The 13,776-nt window shown below is 40.9% G+C and overlaps 1 protein-coding gene and 1 long non-coding RNA gene across 6 annotated transcripts in view; one reads left to right on the top strand and one right to left on the bottom strand.

The window, feature by feature from the left end:
- LOC129733821 (glutathione hydrolase 1 proenzyme-like) overlaps positions 1-13,776 on the bottom strand; it is an 840,124-nt gene that overhangs the window by 461,266 nt on the left and 365,082 nt on the right. The gene's annotated exons all lie outside the window — the stretch shown is intronic.
- On the top strand, positions 10,886-11,681 carry LOC129733825 (uncharacterized). Its single transcript, XR_008729728.1, has 3 exons — positions 10,886-11,104; positions 11,316-11,525; positions 11,583-11,681. It is a non-coding gene; the product is annotated as an uncharacterized LOC129733825 (long non-coding RNA).

Genomic DNA, 13,776 nt, shown 5'->3' with positions numbered 1-13,776 from the left:
CTAACCGCTTCTATTATAAAACTGCGAGGCACCAAAAGGTGCCAGTTGCCGATTTCTTGTTTACTGGTTTCCGTCCAGAATTCCAGCCATTTTAGTATTTTGCAGTAGCCACCAGCATCACGGGTCAAACCGGCACGAGATGACCGGTACTATTTTGTTTTTCCTCCTTTAAGCTGCTAACACCGAGCGTCAGTATGTACCCGGTACGGTTTAATAATGAAACTGATGGGGTGAAATGTTCGAACGATACGTTTTATACCAAGGCTTCGTCAGATAATTAGAAAAAGGGAGGGGCTACATAGATGATGGAATGGTAGAGACAAATGTTTCTTGAAAGCTGCGCCGGCCGCTGTCGTAATATTAACACCAACACAAACATGCATTTTTGCAAGGTTTTTTCCGCTAGCAGCAGCATTTGGTAAAACAGAAAATTCAATTAGCCGCTTCTGTACCAAAACTTCGAGGCACCAAAAGGTGCCAGTTGCCGATTATAGTTTCCTGGTTAGTCCGTCCAGAATTCCAGCCATTTAAGTGTTTTGCAGTAGCCATTTACTACTAAAGCCACCAGCATTACGGGTGAAACCGGCACGAGATGACCAGTACTATTTTGTATTTCCTCCTTTCAGCTGCTATCACCTAGCGTCCGCATGTCACTGGTGCGGTTTTGGAATCAGAATGATGGGGCGCCGGCCGCTGTCGTAAAATTAACACCAACAAAAAGATGCATATTTGCAAGGTTTTTTCCGCTAGCAGCAGCATAAACATCGGAAACAGAAAGTGACAACAACAATAACAACAAAGTCAGATCGATTGTATCCGTTAGTGTCGACTGTGCTTGGGAAGAGAGGTAGTGATTGGCTGCGCGGTATGATTTAGACAATCGATATTAATTACCAATTTTTCAATAGTGTATCTCAAACAATAGTTTGTTTTTGTTACATAAATTTAACCGTAAAAGAATTTCTGATCGATTGATGCCAAAACCTCGAAAACCTGATAATAGATGACTGCAAAATAAGCGCTCAAAACCTGACCATTTTTCTCTGGTTTTCCCTGGTTGAATTACTAGATTTTCAAATTCAGGGGCCTAACTTCGATATAGACGTTAGTCAACGTCAAAAGACAACAATAGCGTAAATCTACAAAATTACCAAGAAATTTTCTGTCAACTTGACGCAGCCATTAAAATTGCACATGAAGAACATAATCGTAAAATCGAACATCAAATCAAGTCTTGCCCTAAGAACTTCTTCAATTACGTAAAAACCAAACTAAAAAGTAACAACTTTCCATCACGAATGCATCTTGACAGTAATGTAGGACAAACAAGTAATGAAATATGTAGTCTTTTTGCCACTTTTTTTCAAGCAATATACACCACATATGAAGAAACAGATCGCGATCGCGAATACTTCTCGTATTTTCCCGAATTTTCGAATTCTTTGTCTGTCAATCAAATATCTGAATTCGAAATTCAGAACGCACTTAAAAATTTAGACGCTACGAAAGGTCCTGGACCTGACAGAATAGCTCCAATTTTTCTCAAAAACTTGGCAGAAAAACTATTTTCACCATTACAACACCTCTTTAATATGTCCCTGAAGAATGGAATTTTCCCAGAACTCTGGAAAACTTCATATTTAGTGCCAATTTTCAAATCTGGCGCTAAATCTGACATTCGTAATTATCGTGGAATTGCCATTATTTCATTCATTCCAAAATTATTTGAATCAATAATTAATGAAAAAATCTTTCAGCAAGTAAAACACCAAATTACAACTCAACAGCACGGCTTTTACAAAGGCCGATCAACTACCCCTAATCTTTTGGAATTCATAACTTTCACTTTTACTGCAATGGACAACGGCAACCACGTAGAAGCTCTTTATACGGACTTTAGCAAGGCATTTGAAAGAATCGACATACCTTTATTGCTCTTCAAGCTCGAAAAATACGGAACTGAAACAAAATTTTCGGAATGGCTGCAGTCATACTTATCAAATCGAGCACAAATAGTCCGCTTTCAAAATTCCTTCTCAAACCCAATAGAAGTAACTTCTGGGGTTCCTCAAGGTTCTCACCTGGGCCCTCTTCTTTTTAAATTATACATAAATGACATTTCTAGCAATTCAAATGGAGGTTCCAACGACCCGAGGGATAACGGAGACCATCGTCGCGTCTGCCTATTTCCCAGGAGATAACGTTGAGATTCCTCCCAAAGAAGTTGCCGCGCTTGTTCAACACTGCAAACTGGAAAACAAACAGCTCATCATAGGATGTGATGCGAATGCCCACCACTCGGTCCTGGGTAGCAGTAACATCAATGTTAGAGGTGATTGTTTACTTCACTACTTGATTTCACATAACATAAACATTTGTAATCAAGGTAATGATCCAACATTTGTTACCAGTATTAGACAAGAAGTTCTATATCTAACGCTTTGCAGCTCAAAATTATCTGGTATGATTGAGAATTGGCATGTGTCAAAAGAACAATCGTTATCGGATCATAAACAAATTTTGTTTAACTACGTTTCAGGGGAACTGGTGACTGAAAGATTCAGGGATCCAAGTAAAACAAATTGGAATAGCTATCATTTCACACTCTTAAACAAGAATTCTGTTTCAGTGGACGACATCTCTTCCATCGAGCAGCTTGAAACTGTTTTTCATCTGTTCTAACCAATATAATAGAAGCCTTTGAAAAAAGTTGTCCGTTGAAACGGAAAACTTCTAGTAAGGACGTTTCTTGGTGGAACAATAAACTTGAAAGGCTTAGAAAATCATCCAGAAGGCTTTTGAACAAGGCCAAAACTACCGGCAATTGGACAGAGTATAAGAGCTGTCTAACAGAATACAATCGAGAGATCCGTCAATCAAAGAGAAGGGATTGGAAGCTTACATGTGAGCAAGTTGAAAACCTGCCTGTTGTAGCTAGACTCCATAAAGCCCTCTCTTAAGATCACACTAATGGACTTGGCCGCTTAAAGAACGAAAACGGTCAGTTCACAACAGATTCTCAGGAAACACTTAGTATAATGATGGATACACACTTCCCAGGCTCGACTCAATTGACTTCTGTAAACGCACAGGACTTCTATATAGCTCATCCTAGCTCAATTCATGACAAGGTTAAAGCTACAGAATTAGCCAGGGTAATATTCACGACGTCAAGAGTTGAATGGGCAGTGTATTCCTTAAAGCCCTTTAAATCGCCAGGGCCAGACGGGATTTATCCAGTGCTTTTACAAAAAATCAAGGATATTTTAGTCCCCTCTCTGGTGGAGATGTTCAGGACTAGCATGGTACTAAGCTACATTCTTAGTAAATGGCGAGAAGTCCGCGTCATATTTATTCCTAAGGCTGGAAAACGTGACAGGACAAGTCCCAAAATATACAGACCAATCAGTCTAACTCCTGTCATTTTGAAAATGATGGAAAAAGTCATCAATCTACATATCAAATTATCATATTTGAACAGTAGACCATTGAGCAAATTCCAGTTTGCCTACCAAGCTGGTAAATCAACTGAAACAGCACTCCACACGTTGGTTTCAAAACTAGAGAAGTCTTTTGACGCTAAAGAAATCTCACTGGCAGCTTTTCTTGATATTGAGGGAGCATTTGACAACGCTTCCCATGAATCTATAAAGAAAGCTATGTTAAATCAAGGGTTTGACATGTGCATCTCGAACTGGATACTTGCTATGTTAGACAATCGGTTAATCACAGCCAATTTAGGAAGGTCAACTTTAACGACAAAACCAACAAGAGGGTTGCCCGCCAGGGGTTTTATCACCTTTATTGTGGTCTCTTGTAGTCGATGATCTTCTTAACAACTTAACAAACCTAGGATACGAAGTCATCGGGTTCGCTGATGACATTACTATTTTAATTAGGGGTAAATGTGGGTCTACTATTACTGATAGAATGCAATCCGCCCTAAACTACACACCCAAATGGTGCAATCTGGAAGGACTAAACGTCAATCCTTCTAAAACAGTCATAATCCCATTTACAAGAAAGAGAAAATTTAATATTGCAACTCTTAAGTTGGGAGAAACACAGTTGGTACTATCCAAGAGCAATAAATACCTAGGTGTAATGCTCGACCATAAGCTCAACTGGAACGACCATCTAGAGTATGCAATCTCAAAGGCAAACAACGCTCTTTGGGCTTGCAGCAATACATATGCTTCGCTAGTGTGGTGGCCCAAAACCACACAAATATCAGCTCAGAAGAAGCTAGATAAACTACAACGTCTGGCATGCTTATCAACAACAGGAGCAATGGCCAGTGCACCATCCAAAGCCTTAGAAGCTCTTTTATATCTTCTACCCTTGCATCAATATGTACAACTTGAAGCCGAAATAGGTGCTCTTAGGCTCAAACGTGTTAAATTTTTTCAGGAAGCAGATCTACAGGGACATTTACGAATCCTCAAAAATTTTCAACTGAACACCTTAGTAACCATGAATGAAGATCGGATGGACTCTAAGACTAACTTCAGTGTTCCTTTCAAAGTGATTGAATCCAATCGCACCGAATGGGATGAAGGAGGTCCTAAGGTTCGTCCAGGATGTCATTTTTCATACAGATGGCTCTAAAATGGGCGAGTTTACAGGCGCTGGGGTCACTGGACCAGGAATAAATGTATCAATTCCAATGGGAGTTTTTCAAGCCGAAATAAATGCTATTTTAACATGCACAAATATTTGCTTAGCTAGGAAATATAAATATGCCAATATCTGTGTTTTCTCAGATAGCCAAGCAGCCCTCAACGCATTAAAAGCATATACATGCCAGTCGAAGTTGGTATGGGATTGTATTCAATCCCTACGACAACTAACTGCAACAAACGTTGTTAATATATACTGGGTGCCTGGTCACTGTGATATAGAAGGTAATGAAAAAGCCGATCTCTTAGCAAGAATTGGTTTTCAACTGCATTCATCGGGCCGGAGCCATTCTGTGGGGTATCTTCATCCTGTTTGAAATCTGAGCTCAGAGGCTGGGAATCAATGATGATTGATGCCAACTGGAGGGCTTACTCCAAAGCAAGACAATCTAAACTATTCATTACACCATGTAATAGAATCACACGGAACCTACTCAGTATGAATAAAGCTGATCTGAGTACGTTAACTGGCCTACTGACTGGACACTGTCCGAGTAAGTATCACCTTAAAAAGATAGGTAAACTGACAGATGACATATGTCGTTTCTGTAATTCTGAAGTAGAAACCTCGGAACACTTACTATGCCAATGCAGCGCATTGATTCAGCGAAGACTGCGTATTCTTGGAAAAGGTGTCCTTACGCCTAACGAGATATGGTCTGCTGAACTAACGAAGGTAAGGAACTTCATCAAAGAAGCCATACCTTCTTGGGGTGAAATGCAAAGTCTGGGGGCGACTATCACTGATACCCATAGTGATGGGACGAACTGACAGTGCATATAAAGTAACCCGGAGTATACCACAATATATCTAACTAATGGTAGCAGTGGTCATAGGCTCCTACAAGGGAAAAAAAAGAAAAAAAAGACATTTCCTTTCTTCTTAAGTCAATACATGTGCTTGTATATGCTGACGACATGAAGCTCTTTATAAAAATAACCAATGCAGAAGACTTCGAAATATTCCAGAATGAAATCAATGTATTCTACACATGGTGCAACAAAAGTCTATTGCAACTCAACATTAAAAAATGTAATTCAATAGCCTTCAGCAGAATAACAGTAACACCACCTACAAACATTTTCTTAGGTAACCAACAAGTAGAAAAATGCAAAATCGTAAGGGACCTAGGCGTAGTCTTTCAAGACCCATATACAATCAAACTATTGTATATTATGGGTACTGGGGGTAAGCCCGACCCCCTAAGGAAAATGATTCTTTAGCAGCTTCTTTCAGTGCTTTCAAACTGTTATTTTAAAAGGAATAGTGAAGTTTTGAAACTAAGATAAAAATGACGTTTAGCAATCAGTGCGGGTGAAACCGGCACCCCTTGGGGGTAACACCGGCACCTAAGTTTGTTCATGAATTAACTCGAATTAACTGAACCAATTTGAATTCGGAAACCGCCGAATGAGGAATCTTACATTTCTGTATGTTACTGTTGAATTTGGTTGTTTTCGGTTAGCAGGTTCTGGGCAGATTGCGGAACAAGTTCCGGTGAACATTATGTATAAACAATAAAGGAATTTGATACTCGGCAAGCCTATCATGTGGCACTTTGAATGATATTATTAACTAGTTTCATTGAAGCCAGTATCACATTGACCACACCGGAGCATATTTCAAAAACCACCGGTAAAGCCGTCAGTTTTGTGACTTGATTCAGTACGTTTGGCACCTCTAATAACCCTTGTAATCATTCATAAATCACAGAAGAGCTTGAGTGCATGGTTCTAAGTCGATTAATATCAGCGAGACATCGGTAATTGATGAGAAATATGTGTCAGTAACATCCAACTAGCCTCAGACCATGTCGGGCTTACCCCACTCACTGGGTGACGGTGTTACCCCGACAGGACACATTTTTAAAAAAGAGTATTTCTACAAATTTATCGCTTCAATTTACCTCAGATCGAATTTCTGTGATTGCTAACAATACAGGCAGTAAATTGTAGAGAAACGAAAAATTATTTTAGTCTTTTCAAATGAATAAAAGCTTAAGTTCCACTCACGAAAAATTACATCCGTTTACGCATCAGCAGCAGTAGCGTATGTTTTGTTTATTATTTTGACGTTTGACGTTTCACAGTGGCTTCGATGTGTCTTAAAATGTCTAAAATAGTACATATTCCAAAACACAGTTAATTAGCATTTTCTAGTGAAATCCTAGGGGTGACGGTCTTACCCTCGGTACCGGGCTTACCCCCAATACCCCTACATACGTCCGACCAATTCTGGAATATTGTAGCATTGTATCCATATATTGTCACACATGAAGAACGCATTGAATCTGTCCAAAAACAATTTCTTTTGTACGCGCTTCGTAAGCTAAATTGGACAGCATTTCCCTTACCATCATATGAAGCACGCTGCATGCTTATAGACATACAAGCACATAAAGAACGCCGCGAACTTTCAATGCTTTATTTTATCAAAGACATTATTTCTCAACGCGTGCTATCTACTAAATTATTATCACAACTAAATTTTTATGCACACAGGCGTCAATTAAGAAATCGTAAAATATTTTCGGAAAACTCTCACAGAACTAATTACTCAAAAAATGGCCCAGTAAATCGCATGATGCGTAACTATAATCAGCACTGCGAAAATATCGACATCACGATGGGCAGAAATCAAATAAAAAAACGACTAACTACTGGAAATAATGTATAGAATATAAGAAAACATTGTATTATTATAGCTGTAGTCTACATTTGCTTGACGAAATAAATAAATAAATAAATCCCGATCAAGGCCGCAAACATTGAAATAGTACAATATCAAATTTAAATGATGTTGAGGCCACATATTTTGATCGTAGATGTAGTTTTAAACAGTCTGCGGACTACGTTTCTTTCTATAACTTTCAAACCACATGTTTAAACATTATGAAATTCATTGTTTAAGGGTTTAAAAGCACATTAGTTTGAATTCAATTATGTTCATAGCTTCTGAGATATAAGAGCGATTTCACATTCTGACGCAGCGCCAAAACTAAAAGTTTGATTACAATGAAATTCAATAGCAACCTAAGCGGCAAATAGACGCTTCATTTGACACCAAGATAGAAAGAATCGGTCAGACCATCTCTGAGAAAAGTGAGTGTGAAAAAAAAGGTGCATATACATGCAGAAAATGCTCGATCCTGAGCAGGAGAAAATATCATTGTAATATCACAACCATATATTTGATATACACCTCATTTTGATCTTAATATGGTTTACATAGTTGGTAAAATAACAAAAAATAATACCAAAATATTGATCCTTCGAGACTATATGAATAACAAAGCTTGATATTTCAATAGCAAACCAAGAATTTGCATCAAAAATCACGAAAATAATCGATTCAGATATTTTCAACTTATTGAACACTGAATGCATAACTAATACATTATAAATAATCAATATCGAACAATTTTCACTTAAAAACTTACTTTTAATCAGATATTTAAAAATTATCTCAAACATCTCATTAAAGGCATAGCGAGATATGATATCAAAATTCTATATTTTCATATGCACGTTTGAAACGTGAACATATTTCGAATAACACGATAAGTCCTCGTAACTAAATATGTTATTGATGAGTTATGATTTTGTTATCCTCTCCTGCCCGGGATTCGTCAAACGGAGTCCAGTAGTATATGATATTCGGCCATTTGGATCACTTTTCTACCTTTTAATTAGCCAGTGATCGTTAGGAGAAAGTCAATATGCTTACTTTCATTATGTGATTTCACATTTTTATGAACAACGGACAAGGTTACAATCCGATTACAATGAAATTCAATAGCAACCTATGGGGCAACTAGACCTTTCATTTGACACTTGTAACAGGGGGTCACCCTGTACACACTTAAATTTTCCCGGCGAAACCCTTACAGGGCGGCCAGATACCTCTAACGGACTTTCGGACTTTTGCTAGAACACTAAAAAAAAAACAAACAAAATAAACAAAACAAAACTTATCGGTTTATTCCGTCCTTCCTCTAGCTGTTGGTGGTGGGAGCACTCCTGGGGTGGTTTGTGTTCAAGCTGCTCCAGCAGCTAACTTCGGCGGGGCTGATGTGTTGGATGCTGCTCCTACAGCAGACTTCGGTGAAGTGGTTTTCCGCTCCTTGTCGATTAGCCGGGGTAGCGAACACTGCTTACCAATCCGGCGAGCAACACACACCAGCAGCACACGATCCACGGGCCAACGGAACAACCTTCGTTGGACTTACACAAAATAAAGCCACAAAAATAAACCCACCGTGACGTCTTAGTCAGCACTCAGCACACCACTTTTCCGCAGCTGGAGGGAAATTCCGGCCTATCTAACCCTAAACATTAATTCACAAATATAAAATAAAAATTATCGGCCCTACGAAACGCGACAATATCGTTCACAAACGAAAAAACGAACGAATTTAAACTTATTTACGTGAACGATATTCAGCGCAAGTGGTGAGAACTGTCATAACAAGTACACGCTGCCGCGGGAGCGCCCAAATGCGGGTAATTTTCACTTTACACTCTCTCGCAGCGGCACCCAAAATTAGGGTTATTTTTACGTTAGCGTTACACGTAATTAGGTAAATTTCCCACTCGATGCTGAAATTGTAACCGCACAGGTTACAATCTCGCCCACACCGAGTGGAAAAAAAATTGACAGCAATTTTTTTTACTAACCTAACACCAAACACCGATAACAATAATAAACGGGGAATGAATAAGTTAATGAACAAATAAATAAATTAATTAATTAATAAATAAACAAAAAAAATAAATATGTACAAAGTCTGCTATCCCTATCATTCCTTCCGTAATTTACAAGCAAACAATTCCAAAAACTAATCGACCGGAGTTCCGAATCGTTGAAATTGTTTGGTCTTGATGTGAAGTGCTAATTCTGAAAGCATTCGCGAAGCGAGAAGCAGTCAGCTCTCATCTAACCCAATCAAGACCTGAACTTGAAATCCAATTCTAATCCATTTTCCAAGACAACTCATCTTCCCAAAATACTGCAAGTCCCAGTACTAATTTTGTACGGTTCTGACTTGCAGGGGAACGGTTGTCGGTTTTTTTTTTTCATCGACTGTCCAATTTTCGTGTTCTTACGGTGCCAACACTCGATACCTGAGCTAGAGTTAATTTCCGAACCACTCATTCTATTCTCTCTTTCAAACAAATCCTTTCATTCCAATCGCCATTTGCACTTCGACTCACCTTTAAATTAACTCTGGAACATTGTATCTCACTCAACCACGTCAACTTCTATTCGTTCACTCATGCATATCCAATCACACATTCACGCACTCCTTCGGGCAACCATCCCACGTCATTGTCAACATTCTGGACCATGTCTTTCTGTCCCTGTTCATCTCAAAAGCATCTCCCATACTGAGACGTTTGAGAGGGACCAAAGAATGTCTCTCGCATTATGCGGTAAATAATAAAAATATTCCCTAAGGAATTCAATTTTATCACCCTGGTGGTTAAAATCTGAAACCCCAGTATTATGCAAGACTCCGAATACACAACATTCGGTTCCGATGACGCGCATTCATACATATCCACATTCGGTCGCACCGTACATACATTACATTGCCTTACCACAAACGATCAGTTTCTAATCCGAATCCATCTTATCGTTTCTGGCAGCACGGCATCGTTTGGAGACGTCAACCGACGATGACGTCATTCCTATGCGGAATGATCAATGAATATTTTATGTAAACAAACCGGAATGGAAACTCGCCGTTCACATTCCGGTTTTCGCGATTTTTTTGGTTTTCGCGACGGTTTCTCGCGGCGAAAATACGTTGTGCGTGCGTGTTTATCCCCATAGAAAGGGGAAAAGTGTTTTGTGCGAAGAAGAAACGCCCAAACAAGGCAAAAATTTGTAAAAAGTCCCCGCTGAAGAGGGGTGAAAACTAAGTCAATGGCCCCGAACAAGGCGAAGTGATATGTTTTCGGTTGTTTGCCTGCTGTTTCCAAGTGCCTGTGCGTGGGTGTTTTCCCAAAAGGAGCGGAAATCTATTCCGGCAATAATTAAACTTTACACCGTCACGACTGATTTTGGAACAGAAAGCAAAACTTCAGCGGAACGATTTATTACTCCGCCACTAGTGCGAAGCACGCAAAACGTCAACGAAGGTAATGAAGAACCTTCTAACGGCAGTGTAAGTCTCCCTTTTTACTATTCACTAGAAGTAGGTAAAGCAACGCATAAATGGACCGACAGTCCCAAATGTAATCCGGCGGTCGCCTTTGAAATGTTCCCAAATGAACAATCCGTTTAAAGGCAGGCCGCCGGTATAAAATTGTACCAGTTTATGCTGGTTTGAGAAGATTTGCTGGCCAGACACCAAGATTTTTCCCGGTAGGATCAACCAGCTCGTAGGACGAAGACCCCTTTTTGGCGAGAACTTTCGCCGGTAAGTATTGTGGTCCAATTTTAGCGTTATAAGGCTCGAGAGCGTTCGACAACTTCATGTTTCGTCGGTAAACAATTTGACCGACTGCGAATGGGTTCGCAAATTTGCGATGTCGCCCGTTGTATTGCTGTCGAGCACCCTCTGAGGCCTTACTAAGATTTTTAACCACAATACCCCGGATTGTCTCTAATTGGTCCTGTCTTGATTTCAGATCACCCTCCCCGGAAATCCTGGAGTAGTCATCCCCTGATGCCATTTCGCAACCATGGACGACGAAATGAGGACTAAACCCGGTAGACGAATGAACCGTGGTATTTAGGATGCGTTCCACATCAGAAATGCGGGCATCCCAGTTGCGCTGGTCCGTGCGGGCGTACGCGCGTATTGCCGTATTTATAGAACGATTCGTTCGTTCTACCGGGTTAGCCTGCGAATGATATCTCGAATTCAGCCAATGTGTAACATTTGTTTCTTTTAGGAACCGGCTGAATTCTTTGGAGATGAACGTCGAACCATTATCGCTCAACAGGATTTCCGGACTTCCATGGCGGTTGAACCATTGTTCGCGAAGGATCGCACAAAGTGAGGCGCTGCAAATTTTGCGAACGGGGGTCAACATTACGTACTTGCTGAAGACGTCGAGGACGACTAGCAAGTGTTGATTGCCCCGTTTGCTTCGAGGAAGTGGGCCTATGTAGTCCACCGAAATCATCTGCCACGGTGCACCGGTTGTGCGTGACTGACCCATTTCTGGTTGGACTGAGGTAATAGTGCTTTTATCTCTTTGCAGGTCCCACATTGGCGAATATATTCGCGAACTTCTGGTCCCATACGAGGCCAAAAATAGCGTTTTTGAACCTCGTGAATCGTTTTATCATAACCCACATGAAGCAATTCATCGTGGGTATGTTGCACGATTTCTCCTCGACACTCGGGAGTTGGGACCAATTTCCAACGAAACCGAGAGTCGAATGGTACACTTTTCGAGGCCACGTATTTGAAAAGTTTACCATCTTCGACTTTAAAGTCAGGATAATCATCAGGATTAGCTGAAACTTTAGACTTCATGGAACAATACCAGTCTGAAGTGGACAATGCCGAAATGGCAGCTACAGCACGGGATAAGGCATCCGGAACGACATTGTCCTTACCTTTCCGGTGCTCAATGGACATGTCGTAGAGTTGTAGTTCCAAACTCCACCGACTCAGGCGCGAACTGGTCTTCCATTTGGTCTTCAGTATCCAGGTAATGGCTGATGAATCAGTGACAAGTCGAAAATGATAACCTTCCAAGTAACCTCGGAAGTGTTCAACCGCCATAATCACCGCCAGACCTTCCTTTTCGGTAGCGTGGTAATTCCGTTGGGGAGTGGTTAGCTTATGTGAAAAATAAGCTACCACTTTTTCCCCCTCTGGATGTTGTTGCACCAGAACAGCCGCGACAGCAGTGTCACTGGCATCTGTCTGCAGAATAAATTCCTTTGAAAAATCTGGCGGGACAAGCACTGGAGGAGTGACTAAAAGTTCCTTTATCTTCAGGAACACGAGTTCTGCTTCGGAGTTCCAGCCAATATTCTTGGCCTTTGTTTTCAAGAGGTCTGTCAAAGGTGCGGTTACCTCACTAAACCGATCAATGAAACGCCGGTAGTAACCGCACATTCCAAGGAATCGGCGCAGTTTAGTAACCGTCACCGGCCGCTCGTAATCGAGTATCGGCTGAATTTTGTCAGGATTGACTTTTAGACCTTCCTGATTCAACAAATAGCCAAGAAATTTTAACTCTGGAACCCCAAAACGGGATTTAGCCAGGTTTATCGTCAGATTGGCTTGGGCTAGACATTTGGCCACCTCTTTGAGTAATTGTAGGTGATGCTCGAACGTTTCGCTTACCACGATGATATCATCGAGGTAAACGAAGACGTACGGTTCCAGTTTTCCTCGTCCTAACACCTGGTCCATCAGACGTGCCAAAGTGGCAGGGCTGTTAACGAGACCGAAGGGTAGACGAGTAAATTGGAACATACCCCTGCCGGGCACACTGAAAGCAGTAAACTTACGACTGCCCTTAGCCAACGGAACCTGGAGAAAAGCCTCCTTTAAGTCTATTGTAGACAGGTACTTGGCTTTAGGCAGACTTCCTAAAATGCGCCCGGGATGGGGCAGAGGGTATGCATCACGTACTGTACGCTCATTAAGAGGCCGGGCATCTAGACAAAGCCGAATAAAGTCGTCTGGTTTGGTCACAGCGACAATATTCAAAGACCAATCGGAATCTGACTCTTCAATAATACCCATAGAACGCCAACGGTCGACTTCTTCCCAGACTTTAGACAGTTTTCTTGGGCTCATTTTATAAGGATATCGGCAAACAGGCGCGGCACTTTGGAATTCTTCCTTAATTACGATCCTGTGCTCTGTTAGCGAGGTCGTATTTAATTTTCCGGGCACTACAGCCTGAAAACAGGTCGTAACCTGTGCGATACAGGCCATCTGTTCCGGAGTAAGTATAGACTCACTCGGAGCATCAATCTCTACTTCTTCGTCCCGTTCCGAACCTGAGTTCAACAGAGCACAAGTTTGCAACTCGGGTGTTATTCCAAAGGCGCGCCAAAAGTCCATACCGAGTATTGAAGAAACTGTTAATTGCTCCACTACAAGGGTGCAAATAACCT

Source organism: Wyeomyia smithii, chromosome 1 (assembly GCF_029784165.1).
Source record: "Wyeomyia smithii strain HCP4-BCI-WySm-NY-G18 chromosome 1, ASM2978416v1, whole genome shotgun sequence".
NCBI lineage: Eukaryota > Metazoa > Arthropoda > Insecta > Diptera > Culicidae > Wyeomyia > Wyeomyia smithii.
This window is presented reverse-complemented; position numbering and strand designations above follow the sequence as displayed.